The sequence below is a fragment of the Gopherus flavomarginatus genome, chromosome 5 (genome assembly GCF_025201925.1).
Source record: "Gopherus flavomarginatus isolate rGopFla2 chromosome 5, rGopFla2.mat.asm, whole genome shotgun sequence".
NCBI classification, from domain to species: Eukaryota; Metazoa; Chordata; order Testudines; family Testudinidae; genus Gopherus; species Gopherus flavomarginatus.
Window position 1 is genome coordinate 133,255,095 of NC_066621.1, and position 14,112 is coordinate 133,269,206.

Sequence of the window (14,112 nt, forward strand, 5' to 3'; positions counted from 1 at the left end):
AGACAGCCGGCAGCCCAGGGGATCCCCTGGCCCAGGGAAACCCTGGGCTGCCGCAGCAGCGCCCTGACCCGGGGGACACCCTGGGCTGCCGGCTGCCGCGGCGGCACACTGACCCGTGGGACACCCTGGGCTGCCGGCTGCCGTGGCGGCGCCCTGACCCAGGGGGCCCCTGGCCTGCCAGCTGCAGCGGTGGTGCGCGCTGACCCGGGGGACACCCTGGGCTGCCGGCTGCTGTGGTGGCGCCCTGACCCAGGAGGCCCCTGGCCTACCGGCTGCCGCGGCGGTGCGCGCTGACCCAGGGTCAGTGCGCCTCCGTGGCAGCCGGCAGCCCAGGGTTTCCCTGGGCCAGGGGATCCCCTGGGCTGCCGGCTGCCCCTGCGGCACCCTGATCCAGGGGGCCCCTGGCCTGCCGGCTGCCGTGGCGGTGTGTGCTGACCCAGGGTTAGTGCGCCTCCGTGGCAGCCGGCACCCCGGGGTTTCCCTGGGCCAGGGGATCCCCTGGGTTGCGGGCTGCTGTGGCAGCGCCCTGACCCTGGGGACCCCCTGGGCTGCCGGCTGCCTCTCTGTCCCAGCAGCAGCGGCCGGTCAACCATTTAAAAAGAAAATTGGGGGGTGCTTTTTGGCACCCCCAAATCTCGGTGCCCTAGGCAACCGCCTAGTTCGCCTAAATGGTTGCACCGGCCCTGGTGGCATTGGTGGTGGTACTGGGAAACTGGAGTGTCTAAGGGAATTGCTTGTATGACTTATGGTTAGCCAGTGGGGTAAAACCAAAATCCTCTCTGTTTGGCTGTTGTGGTGTGCCTAAGAAGTGAAGAAACCCCAGCCTTGGGCTGTAACTGCCCTGCTCTAAGCAATTTGTCCTGAATTGATACTCTCAAAAGTGTCCCATCAAAGGTAGCATCATTACATGATTAAAGTATTGAATTACAACACAGGAGAGTGAGGTTCAATTCCCAGCTCTTCAGCAGACTCCCTCTGTGATGCTGGGTAAACAATTTAATCTCTCTGTTCCTCACTGGTAAAGTGGGGATAATAATACGACATTCTTTGTCTACTTATACCAGAAAGTCTTTGGGGCAGTCTTTGCCTTCCATTTCGTGTATGTACAACATCTAGCACAGTAGATCTTGATTGGGGCTTCTATAGAGTACAGTAAAGAAATCACAACAATGAGGTGTAGCACTTAGGCATCTGTCAGGTTGCCAACTTGATGGTAAGAAGTCCCTTGTATCTCAGCAAAAAGAGGAATCAGAAAACAGAAGCTATACAAATGTTACAAAAAAACAGCAGTTGTTTCGGATTGCAGTCCAGTACACTTATTCCTTGTAAGGATCATATGTTTCAGGACATAGATGGAGGGCCTAATTTTTGATCTCTGTAAAAAGCCAAACCAGAAATGGCATTTATTCAACCAAAGAAGCTTTTTTCCAGGGAGCTGCATAAAGGAAAAACATGAAGAGATAAAACTTTTTACTTCTGAATACCTTACATTGTTAGCAAAAGCAAAATTATATAATCATCTTCCTACTGCTAGAGTCATAATCCTCACTGTTTTCTGGTCTCACCATCTTCCCATAGCAACAGATTAACAAGCAGGTACATCATTTGATTTTCTTGAAATGAAGATAGAAAAAAATCAGAAAAATATTGATGTGAAAAGTCCTTGAAAACTACCAGTTTTTTTAAAATAATAACAGCAAGTTTACTCTGTTTTTTAATGACCACGTTCATTTTTCACTTGATTGTTCAGATAGATTGGCTCGTAAGTGAAGAGTTTTAATTTTAATCCAAGTACAAATATTTGAAAGATTAAATTGTAGTGTCTTATTTGAATTCACAGTTTCCCTGCCAAGTTGGCTCTTAATGAAACATTCTGATCTTTTTAATTCAGACATTGTCTCTGAAAATTCTCTCCCTTGAACCAAATGCATCTGCAGTGATTTTAAATAAAGAGACCCCAATCCTGGGTTGCACTCTGGCTCCTAGGCATTGCTTCATTGGCGGAAAGCAGCGCCAGTGGATCCAGCCAAGAAGGATCCTCTGGTCCTATGCGACCTCTCTTGCTGAGTATTGATGTAGGGGTCATAGCCAGAGAGAAGAAAGAGTGGCTGTTTTTTCCTTGCACTTTGGTAATTTCTGTCTGCCCTATGGCTGCTGGCACAAATTAGAACAGCCCTAAGAAAAGTGTGAACTGCCCAATTCATCTCAATGGGTTATTAACTCTAAGAGCTAATTGTCACACTGTCTGCAGTGGGTAATAACTATGAGTGCCTACCTCAACGCAGACTCAAAAACAAGGCAGATACCCCAAACTGGTGGTAAGGGTCTATAATTATATTTAATCAAGCTAGTAACAAATGTGAATTCCTGAATCACTATAACAGTCTTACCCTGAAGTCACAGACAGCCCCCTTAGACTCTCCAGTCTACCTTGCCCTCCAAGGACAAACTGGACTTGGTGATAAATGGTCACTTACACTAAAAATCACACCACATTCACGTTGCTTCCAGTTACCGATCCTAGATCAATTGGTACCCTAGATCTTACACCAAAGATACTACCTGTAGCCAATCCTGTAATAAACTAACTAAAGGTTTATTAACTAGAAAAAAGAAATGAGTTATCTACAGATTAAAGCAAGCAAACATATACCCACAAATGAGTTACCATCTAAATCCTAAGAGTGTCAGAGTTGTTGTGAACTTCCAATTGAAGTTGTCTTTCAAGGTGGACCCCGGAGGCAGCCCTTGGGGATCTCTGGTTTCAGTTTAGAGGCTCTGGCCCTTCAGAATTCAAACAACCAAAAAGATGGAAAATTTTCCTGTGGTTTTGTTTTACTTCCTTTATTCAGCTTCCAAACCTATAGGAGGAGCTTCCCGGCACATAGCACTTCCCAGGTGCAGGGAGGGCCATTAACCAACTCTCTGTACTGTGATATTCCTTGATGGACCATCTGATTTTGATAGTCCTTCTGGATGGGTGAGGGGAGGAGTCTCATGCCTGGATTCATAAGTTCAGAGCACATACATTCAAAGTTAAAAAGCAAAACTTACATATTTTCTTATAGCATGGAATTCAGATATTGCAAGTGAGATTCATGCATGCAGCAACTTACGTACTTTTCATGGAGTCTAAACACTAGATATATTCTTATAAGGTCAACTGGCCTGGTTTCCAGCTACAAGTTTGTCTCTTCTTAGCTAATGTCTTCAGTCTTGGCAAGAACTGGACCCTGGTTTGCCATTGTTACACTAATGATGACAAATTAAATGTCAACATTAACCATTTTAGTAGAAATATCAAGCTAATAGGCCTATTCCCCCAATCCTCTCTCACCTTTCCAGTTTTTAAATAGTTTAGCTGCAGCCCACCTGTCAAAACCTCTAACTTTCTGCAGGACAATTTCTACAGTGTAATAATGTATTTTCAATGCAAAATTGAACAACTAGAAATATAGGGGCAGCATAATGTTAAACTACCTGGTTTTGCAGCCTGCCTGGGTTCCATCAGGAGCTCATGAAAATCTAACCATTTCCACAAGATGTTTTGATTGATGACTGGACAAATTCTGATGGAAAAATGTGTCATGGTAATTTTCCTGACCAGCTCTACTAAGATTGGGACATAGCGGGATTTACAAAAGCACCTGAGCAGGTTAGGCACTTAACTCCAATTACAAGCCAATATGAATTAAACACCTAGCTCATCTGGGGGGGAGGGATAGCTCAGTGGTTTGAGCATCAGCCTGCTTCAACCCAGGGTTGTGAATTCAATCTTTGAGGGGACCATTTAGGGATCTGTGGCAAAAATCTGTCTGGGGATTGGTCCTGCTTTGAGCAAGCAGCGGGTTGAACTAGATGACCTCCTGAGTTCCGTTCCAACCTTGATATTCTATGATCTGGGCACTTTTGCAAATTCCACAGCACACCTACCTGCATCTTTAGGTACCTAAATACTTTCTAAATCTTGCCCTCCATCCCCTATGATTCTAGCTGTTTTCCTCTCTTCCACAGCTGCATTTCATCATGCTCTCTAATCCTGCATTGTATTCCACTCTGTTGCCTTGCCTTAGTAAGCAATGTGTTTTTCCAGGGCTCTTGTCCTGGTCTTTTTATCAAAACATTTCCCCGTCTTGGGAGGTTTTAGTTCAGTGATTCTGCCTTGATTGAAGTGATGAGCTTTTTGGTGACATCTCTTCTCCCTCCTCTCCCACTTGATGCCATTCAGTTGCCTTGCAGTGTTTCTGCTACAGTAAGTACAATTTGACACAGCCACTAAGCCTTTGGCCAGGAAACAGCAGGCTAGAAGTATAAAAACAGATGTTCAAACAAACAAACAAACAAACAAAAAGCAAAACTGAATCTTTACCTTTCTATGACCTCTGGTAATATTTAGGAGGATAAAAAGCCACTTCTCTTTCTTCATTTCTTGACTTTTATTGCAATCAGATATTGTTGCTTGTCTAAATGGGATATGGATGGTGCTATCCTGACCCCCACACTGTTCGAATGGAATCAAGAATAACTTAACCTTGGGTTTATTATTGTCACTAATCCACAGCCTTCTCTCTGAGTGTGGCTTGCTTGGGAAATAAGCAAGTAAACCTTCTCACCTCTTTGCTCTCGTTTCCTCCTGTTCCTACACTTCCTCAGAACCTCCAGCCTCACGGCTTCCTGTGTAGCCTTTTCTGATTCCCATCTCCATGCTTTCTTCCATGCAGCCCCTCCTATTTAGAATTCCCTGCCACCTGGGCACAAAAGGCAGGCCCCCCACACACACCCCTTCTCTTCTTAAAATCACTCATTAAAGCATGCCTCTTCCACCATACCTACCAGCATTAGGCCACTTACATTATAATTACTGCTTGCTAACAATAGCAAAGTGAAATTTATCAACTAAATGACTTATCCAGCTCTAAGTATTTGGGTCTGAACTGTTTTTCCTGCAACTAACTATATTACAAGGCTTTTAAGGGTACGGACTGTAATGTTCTGTGTCTTGTTTTAGTCACACAAGAAGGACGTGGTTTTAAAATCCTGCTGTATTTCTTTCTGCTCAGGCTGACTGCTAGGAAGGGATAGGATAGTTCAAGAGGTTCAAACAATGAGACTGATTAAAATGAATTTAGCGTTTACTCTATTCCTGGAACCCTGTTACCTATATGATGGTGTGGCACTGAGACCTCTATCGGTGTCCAGTTTAAAAAGAAAGAGAGAACAGCACAGTTAGCATCATTTCCAAGCAATAGCTGACAAAGAAGGTCTACTCTGTCGAGCACGGAAACTCCCTAAAGCTCCAGCACGTCTTAGATAGATATTATTGGTAGTTTACTGACTGTGTGCATTATGTACCTTTACCTTCTAAAGAGTTTTAATGAATGGATGCTGGTGAACAATACCAGACTGATAGCACTGAAGATAACAGCTTAGACTCTGAGCTGACACAGAGGAGTGCTTGGTGCAGCTCAGAAAATGTCTTTAAGCCAGTTCTGTGTTCCCCATGACCATTCAGGCATCTGCCACCCTGGTGGCCACAGGCAGCCAGTGGAAGATAAAGCAGCTTTCAGGAGTCTAGCTCAGTGCACAGTGGCCTGAGGAGCACAGAGGCAGACTGAACTCACCTTTGCAACCCTGCCTCTCCTGAAATGCATAGTGTGCCCTATCTGGCAACAACAGAAGATCAGGATGATTGTATTCAGTTTTGCTCCACCTTTATCTAAAGGTTGTCTTTGTTTTTAAAATATTGTCAGTCCCTAGAGTGGCCATTTGAAACAGATTTCATTGACTCTGTCTGTCTGTCTCTTTGTAGCAGGTTCCGATGCCATGGGCACCACAGCAGTATCCAGGTGCCTAGAAATTCTGTTGGGGTGCTAAGCTACTGCTCTCCCCTGGACTACATCTTACCCTAATACCCTTTAGCTTCGCAGAGTAACTCACTCTAATCAAGACTCTGGCCTGGAGTCTCAGCCACTGCTTCTGCTCTGTTGGTTTGCACAGGCCTGCATTGCCAGGTCCAAGGCAATGAGCTCCTGGGTAATATTTTTCCCTTCAGAATCACCCTCTGCTCCCTTACACTGCCTCCCTCTGAAGTGCCCTGCTCCTGTTTTTAAAGCCCTGCCTCCAGCTTGTGCAAACCCTGCTGGTGCGGCCAGGTGGGGCCAGAGCTGTTCCTTAACCCCTTGCTCTCCAGTGTGTGGTTTGTACACCCCCTCACGCATACAGGCTTAACTGTGTCATTCAGCCACAGCTCACAGTAAAGGGATGGCAAAGAGCTGTGCCCTCCCCACCACCACCAGAGGGAACACTGGAAGGCGCTGCAGAGAAATCCAGGAACTTGTGTTAACATTGAGCCCAGGATGTAGTTGAAGTTGATTTGTGCAATAAAACGCCTAGCTGCCACCCCTGGCCATGACTTGTGGGGCTCAGGAAATGCAAGCAGACGTGTTCTGCCAAACGGAATGCTTCTGTGGGCACACAGTCTACACGCCTGCTCCTGCATTTTGTGGGTGCTGTTCACTTCGCCTTGCACAGCAGGGGTGCTAGACGAGTAGGTTAGGAGAAGTTCTTGTCCTGTGCTCAGGGAGTGCAGTTCTAACTGGCCTACAAGTAGACCACACAAGGGAGGGCACAGTCACGCACATGCACAAGGCTTGATGGGGGCCTTTCCATTGGCTTTAGTGGGTAGTGGACCAGGCCCATGTCATACGCCTGCATGAAAGCCAGGGATCAGATCACAATCTGGTGTAAACTGTCATAGTGGCATTGACTTCAATGGAGCTATGACAATTGACACCAGATGAGGCTTTGTCCCCAGGCACTGGCTGAACTGGGCCCTAAAGAATACAACAATACACAACATTAGAAACACAAAATAACCTGGTGCCAAGAGAGCATGAAACATTAAAGGAAACGCCCTGCAGAAGCTTGAGATTGATGAGAGTGAAGGAATTCCTTATGTTTAAGATGCTTAGTGGCAACACGACCCCTGTATTTAGAGTACAGAGGCAACGTTTACACTGAATGCTTCTTTCAGCAGCAAGTAGAGTATGTACTCAGGTAGCCCCCCCCAGCACAGATTTAAGTAACAGTATAGACAGTGAGACACAGCTTAGGCAAGTAGGGTACAGACACACCAAAAGGGTGGGGTATGTACTGAGCAGGTACCTGTGACAGTCTGAGGGATTTTCTACGCTTAGGCCATGTCTACACCAGAGAGCAAACAGCAGCACCGCTCTATCAGTGCAGCTGCGCTGCTGTAAGATCTCCATGTAGCCGCTCTATGCCAACAGGAGAGAACTTTAGGGAAGTAAACAAAGTGAGCGGGGATACCCTTGCGACCCCAAGATTTGATCCAAGGAGGAATAGTGGAGTAGAAACCAGAGTAACGGGTGATGCTAGTGGTAGAAAGTTTGCGCACGACGGGGGAAAGAATGTCACTGACGCCAAACGCCGAAAATTAAAAGGTCTGTACACTAATGCGAGGAGCCTAGGTAACAAGATGGAGGAACTGGAGTTACTAGTGCAGGAAGTGAAGCCGGATATTATAGGGATTACCGAAACCTGGTGGAATAGTACTCATGACTGGAGCACGGGTATTGAAGGCTATGTGCTGTTTAGAAAAGACAGGAAGAAAGGCAAAGGTGGTGGAGTAGCCTTGTACATTAATGATGAAATTAAATGTAGCGAAATAAGAAGCGATGGAATGGACAAGACAGAGTCTGTCTGGGCAAAAATCACACTGGGTAAAAAAGCAACTAGAGCTTCCCCTGAGATAGTGCTTGGGGTGTGCTACAGACCGCCGGGATCGGATTGGGATATGGATAGAGACCTCTTTAATGTCTTTAATGAAGTAAACACAAAGGGGAAATGTGTGATTATGGGGGACTTCAACTTCCCGGATATAGACTGGAGGACGAGTTCTTGCAAGAATAATAGGGGTCAGATTTTTCTGGATGTGATAGCGGATGGATTTCTTCATCAAGTAGTTGAAGCACCTACCAGAGGGGATGCCATTTTAGATTTGGTGTTGGTGAGCAGTGAGGACCTCGTAGAAGAAATGGTGGTAGGGGACAACCTTGGTTCGAGTGATCATGAGCTGATTCAGTTCAAACTAGATGGAAGGATAAACAAATGTAGATCTGGGATTAGGATTTTTGACTTCTCGAGGGCTAATTTTAAAGAGTTAAGGAAATTAGTTAGGGAAGTGGATTGGATGGAGGAATTAGTGGATTTAAATGTGGAGGAGGCCTGGAATTACTTTAAGTCACAGCTGCGGAGACTGTCGGAAGCCTGCATCCCGAGAAAGGGGAAAAAAACCATGGGCAAGAGTTGTAGGCCAAACTGGATGAGCAAACAACTCAGAGAGGGGATTAGACAAAAGCAGAAAGCTTACAGGGAGTGGAAGGAAGGCAGGATCAGTAAGGAAAGCTACCTTGCTGAGGTCAGAACATGTAGGGATAAAGTGAGGAAGGCTAAAAGCCACATTGAACTGGAACTTGCAAAGGGAATCAAAACCAATAGTAAAAGGTTCTACAGCCACATAAATAAGAAGAAAACAAAGAAAGAAGAAGTGGGGCCGCTATACACTGAGGATGGAATGGAGGTTAAGGATAACCTAGGCATGGCCCAACATCTAAACAAGTACTTTGCCTCAGTTTTTAATAAGACTACTGAGGAACCTTGCGATGATGGAGGGATGATAAACGGGAATGTGGATATGGAAGTGGATATTACGGCAACTGAGGTAGAGGCCGTACTTGAACAGCTCGATGGGACGAAGTCAGAGGGCCCGGACAATCTCCATCCGAGGATATTAAAGGAACTGGCGCATGAAATTGCGAGCCCGTTAGCGATAATTTTTAAGCAATCGATAAACTCGGGGGTTGTGCCGTATGACTGGAGGATTGCTAATGTAGTTCCTATTTTTAAGAAAGGGAATAAGAGCGATCCGGGTAATTATAGGCCTGTTAGCTTGACGTCTGTAGTATGTAAGGTCTTGGAAAAAATTTTAAGGGAGAAAGTAGTTAAGGACATAGAGGTCAATGGTAATTGTGACGAATTGCAACACGGATTTACTAAAGGTAGATCGTGCCAAACCAATCTGATCTCCTTCTTTGAGAAGGTGACGGATTACTTAGATAAAGGAAATGCGGTAGATATAATTTACCTAGATTTCAGTAAGGCGTTCGACACGGTTCCGCACGGGGAGCTGTTAGTTAAATTGGAAAAGATGGGAGTGAATATGAAAGTTGTAAGGTGGATAAGGAACTGGTTAAAGGGGAGACTCCAGAGGGTCGTATTGAAAGGTGAACTGTCGGGCTGGAAGGAGGTCACCAGTGGAGTCCCTCAAGGATCGGTTTTGGGACCGATCTTATTTAACCTTTTTATTACTGACCTTGGCACAAAGAGCGGGAATGTGCTAATAAAGTTTGCGGATGACACGAAGCTGGGGGGTATTGCTAACACGGAGAAGGACAGGGATACTATTCAGGAAGATCTGAACCACCTTGTAAACTGGAGTAATAGAAATAGGATGAAATACAACAGTGAAAAGTGCAAGGTCATGCATTTAGGAATTAATAATAAGAATTTTGGATATACGTTGGGGGCGCATCAGTTGGAAGCGACGGAGGAGGAGAAGGACCTTGGGGTACTGGTTGATAGCAGGATGACTATGAGTCGCCAATGTGATACGGCTGTTAAAAAAGCAAATGCGATTTTGGGATGCATCAGGCAGGGTATTTCCTGCAAGGACAAGGAGGTGTTAGTACCGTTATATAAGGCGTTGGTGAGACCCCATCTGGAATACTGTGTGCAGTTCTGGTGTCCCATGTTCAAGAAGGATGAATTCAAACTGGAACAGGTTCAGAGACGGGCTACGAGGATGATCCGAGGAATGGAAAAACTGCCTTATGAAAGGAGACTCAAAGAGCTTGGCTTGTTTAGCCTGGCCAAAAGAAGGCTGAGGGGGGATATGCTCGCTCTATATAAATATATCAAGGGGGTTAACGTTAGGGAGGGAGAGGAATTATTTAAGTTTAGTACTAATGTAGGCACGAGGACGAATGGGTATAAACTGGATATTAGGAAGTTTAGACTTGAAATTAGACGAAGGTTTCTGACCATTAGGGGAGTGAAGTTCTGGAATAGCCTTCCGAGGGAAGTAGTAGGGGCAAAAGACTTTCCTGGCTTTAAGACAAAGCTTGATAAGTATATGGAGGAGATGTTATGATAGGATCGTTAATTTGGGCAATTGATCTTGAATTACCACCAGACAGGTCTGCTCAATGGTCTGCGGGGAGATGTTGGATGCGATGGGTACTGAGCTGCTGCGGAGAATTCCTTCTTGGGTGCTGGCTGGTGACTCTTGCCCACATGCTCAGGGTTTAGCTGATCGCCATATTTGGGGTCGGGAAGGAATTTTCCTCCAGGGCGGATTGGCAGGTGCCCTGGAGGTTTTTCGCCTTCCCCTGCAGCGTGGGGCACGGGTCGCTTGCTGGTGGTTTCCCTGCAGCTTGAGGTCTTCAAACCATTTTTGAGGATTTCAATAACTCGGTCCTGGGATAGGGGTTGTTATAAAATTGGATGGGTGGGGTTCTGTGGCCTGCCTTGTGCAGGAGGTCAGACTAGATGATCAGATTGGTCCCTTCTGACCTATGAGTCTATGAGTCTATAACTCTCTTGTTGACATAATAAAACCACCTCCATGGGCAGTAGTAGTTATGTCAGTGGGAGAAACTCTCCCACCAAGATAGCGCTGTCCACACAGGTGCTTCTGTCGGTTAACTTACATTGCTCAGGGGGGTGTTTTTTCACACTTCTGAGTGACATAAGTTATACCAACAAAAGTGCTAGTGTAGACATAGCCTTACAACACTGCAGCTGTGCTGCTTTAGTGTGGGAAGACACTACCTATGCCACCAGGAGACCTTTCCCCACAGGCAGAGGTACTCCACCCCCTCGAGAGGAGATGGCCATATCAACAGGCAAAAACCCTCCATTGACATAGTGCTGTCTATACCGGGGGTTAGGCTGGTATCACTGCGTCGCTTAGGCAGACTCACCACTCTGTGCACTTTGGAAGTGTCACCACACGGGGTTAACTGATGAGGTAGTTTCAGTACTAAGTGATTCAGTTTGTCAGCTAGAAACAGTTAAAAGAGGCAGGAAGAAGGCTGGAATAGGGTGGGCAACTCTGACTGCCAACTATTCCGGGAGATCTTTTTCCCCCTCCAACATGACGTAATGTCATTTTCTTAAAATAGCCTATTAAAATATCCCGGATTGCTTTCAATAGTCACTGGGAGATCGATGCCAGGGATTCTGGGAGACTCCAGGCCAATACTGGAGGGTTGGCGACTTCTCGGCTTGAAGGAAGGGCCAGAAAAGCCCAAGATCTCAGAGAGGTGAGAACTTTCCCCCGACCATTGGGGATAAGACTGATGTTGTAAGCAACAAACGTTTATAAAGCACATTGTAAATAAAGCACTTGGCGTTCACATGTGAGTGCTGTACACAAGGACTATTTACAGTAAGAACCCAGGGTGAAGGAACCCCGCCCTGTGACAATACTCTACACAGCTCTCTACTCACCCAAGCCTACCCACCCTACACAGTTTCTACTCACCCAAGTCATGCCTTCCCATCTATGTAGTGTCCAGCTGCTGGAGCCTTTCCCTACTACAGGAAAAGGCTCTGGAATGAGGGTAGGGTGACCAAAATGTCCTGATTTTATAGGGACAGTCTTGATTTCTGGGTCTTTTTCTTATATAGGCTCCTATTACCCCCGCAAAAACCCCTGTCCTGATTTTTCACATTTGCTGTCTGCTCACCCTAAATAGAGGACTCTTTTCTCTGCTGCTCCCCTTCCCCCATGACAGAGCCTTTCCGTGTCACAGTGAAAGGCTCCAGCAGCTGCTTAAGCCTTTCTCCTGCCTTCCCTCTGCCACAGCCCTTCTTTGCCACATGTGGTTACACACTGCAGTGTGGATGCAGCCTGCTTTTCATTGTGGTATGTAGCTGCCTGCACCCTACTTGCCATTGAGATTGAAGTGTAGTGTATCTATACCCATGGTCACCAAGATTGCATCTGGATTGGAATCTGAACTTCCCCAAAGTACATTGTGTACAGATCTGTGTCTTGGGCCCTTCTCTAACTGAAGCTTAAACAGATTCCTGACGCACTTCACCCTGAACATCCCATAAAAAATGTCTGGGGATCTATTTTTTTCTCCTCTAGAGCTTGTGGTTCACCATCTCTGGAAAACCATCAAAGCTTTCATATGAAGGATTAGAGACCTGCTGTAAACATATAATTGCCTCAGGACTGTAGCCACTGCTGGAAGAAAAGCATTAGCTTTTAGAACAAGAAGCTGTGGAAACAGTCCAACCTTGCAGCATCCCAAATGGATTCACAACCGCCGCCCTGCTTTGGCAGGTTTTCATATTAACATGTCATTTTGAGCTTGTTTATGCCATTCAGGAAGCTCTTCCTTCCCTGCTCTGCAAATGGCGTGCGGAACAGGCTCTAATGGCTTCCCTTCAAAGTTAAACTGCAAGGAAGCCTGGACGGCACAGACCTGTCTCCCAAAAGAAGCCAGTAAGAAGCTACTTTCATATATAACAACACGATTTCCTGCCATTGACATAGTTGTGTGGCCATGTCCTATGAAACAGGAAGCACCTGAGGAAAACATCATCAGCTGGAAAACATTCCATGGCTTTCAGAGGAGCCCATAAGAGGGTGCTGACCTTGGACCACGTGTATAATTAGAAGTTGGCTTGGTGACTTAAAAACGCCTAACTCTCAGCTCTGGCCATGACTGGCAGAGATCAGGAAATGACAGAAGCATTCTCCTGCCTTAACTTTATCCAGGAAATACAACAGTAGTCTGCACTCCTCTGGTATGTTCAAACCTGCAGACCGATGGGATGGACAACCTAGGATACTGCTGTTCTGCACCAGACCTTTCTGCTCTGTAGTACTGTTAGCCACAAACTTCACTATGGATCCATTTTAAACACTGTCTTGCACGAAAGCTTTATTATCTCATTTCTAATTGTGAATCTCTGTGCTAAGCTGTCCTGCAGTGGCTCAAGAGCATCAGTACCAACCTTAGGACAGATTGTTAAGAAGCAGGGCATAAACCCCAAATTGGCTGTGAGTTTTATACTTAGATTCCACCCACTGAGTATCAAGTGTAACTCATCAGGCACTATAACAGCCTTAAAGTGGAGTCACAGCCAGTTGCTGTGACATTCTATGCCTTGGGGGAGCGTACTGTAACCCCCATATTCCTCATTTTCATATAATCATGATCTTATGTATAAAGTATGCTTTGTAAGGTATCAGGAGAAAGGTTGTGATCTGCTGAAAGGCTTTTCTCTATCCATATATGTGTATCATTAATGCATGTGAAATTATGAGAATTGTGTTGTATGGTGGTCACTAAAACATGCTGTAAATTGGGGAATCAGCCAGATATTAGCTCCTCAGAGGCAAGGAAGGAAAATAACCAACGCCTGGGCAGGGTGTCAAACAACCCATCAACAGCCATTGTCCAGCAAGGGAGCTACAATGCAATGACTCTCCTTCATAAGGCCACACCAGGGGAATTGTTCAACCTTGCTTGGAGAGACTCAGCAATGCCTCCCAGACATGCCTGGACTTGTGCTTCCAAGCACATGGACTGAGAGTATAAAACATGGGCTTTTCTCCTGGCCCCACCTATGCTACAAGCAACCAAGACACTGAGGAGAAGACAAGACTCCAACAGAGGAGATTGGCCCAAGTTTAAGGAAACCTGTATATTAAGGACTGCAATATCCAGTGGGGTGAGAAAACTACTTAATCTAGATGTTGCCCAGTCTAATAGGGTTGAGAGTTTAGACTGCGTGCTTATATTTTATTTTATTTTGGTAACCACTCCGACTTTTTGCCTATCACTTAATGTCACTTAAAATCTATCTTTGTAGTTAATAAATCTGTTTGTTTATTCTACCTGAATCAGTGCGTTTGGGCTGAAGCGTGTCAGAGACTCCCCTTGGGATAACAAGCCTGGTACGTATCAATTTCTTTGTTAAGTTGACGAACTCATATAAGCTTGCAGCATC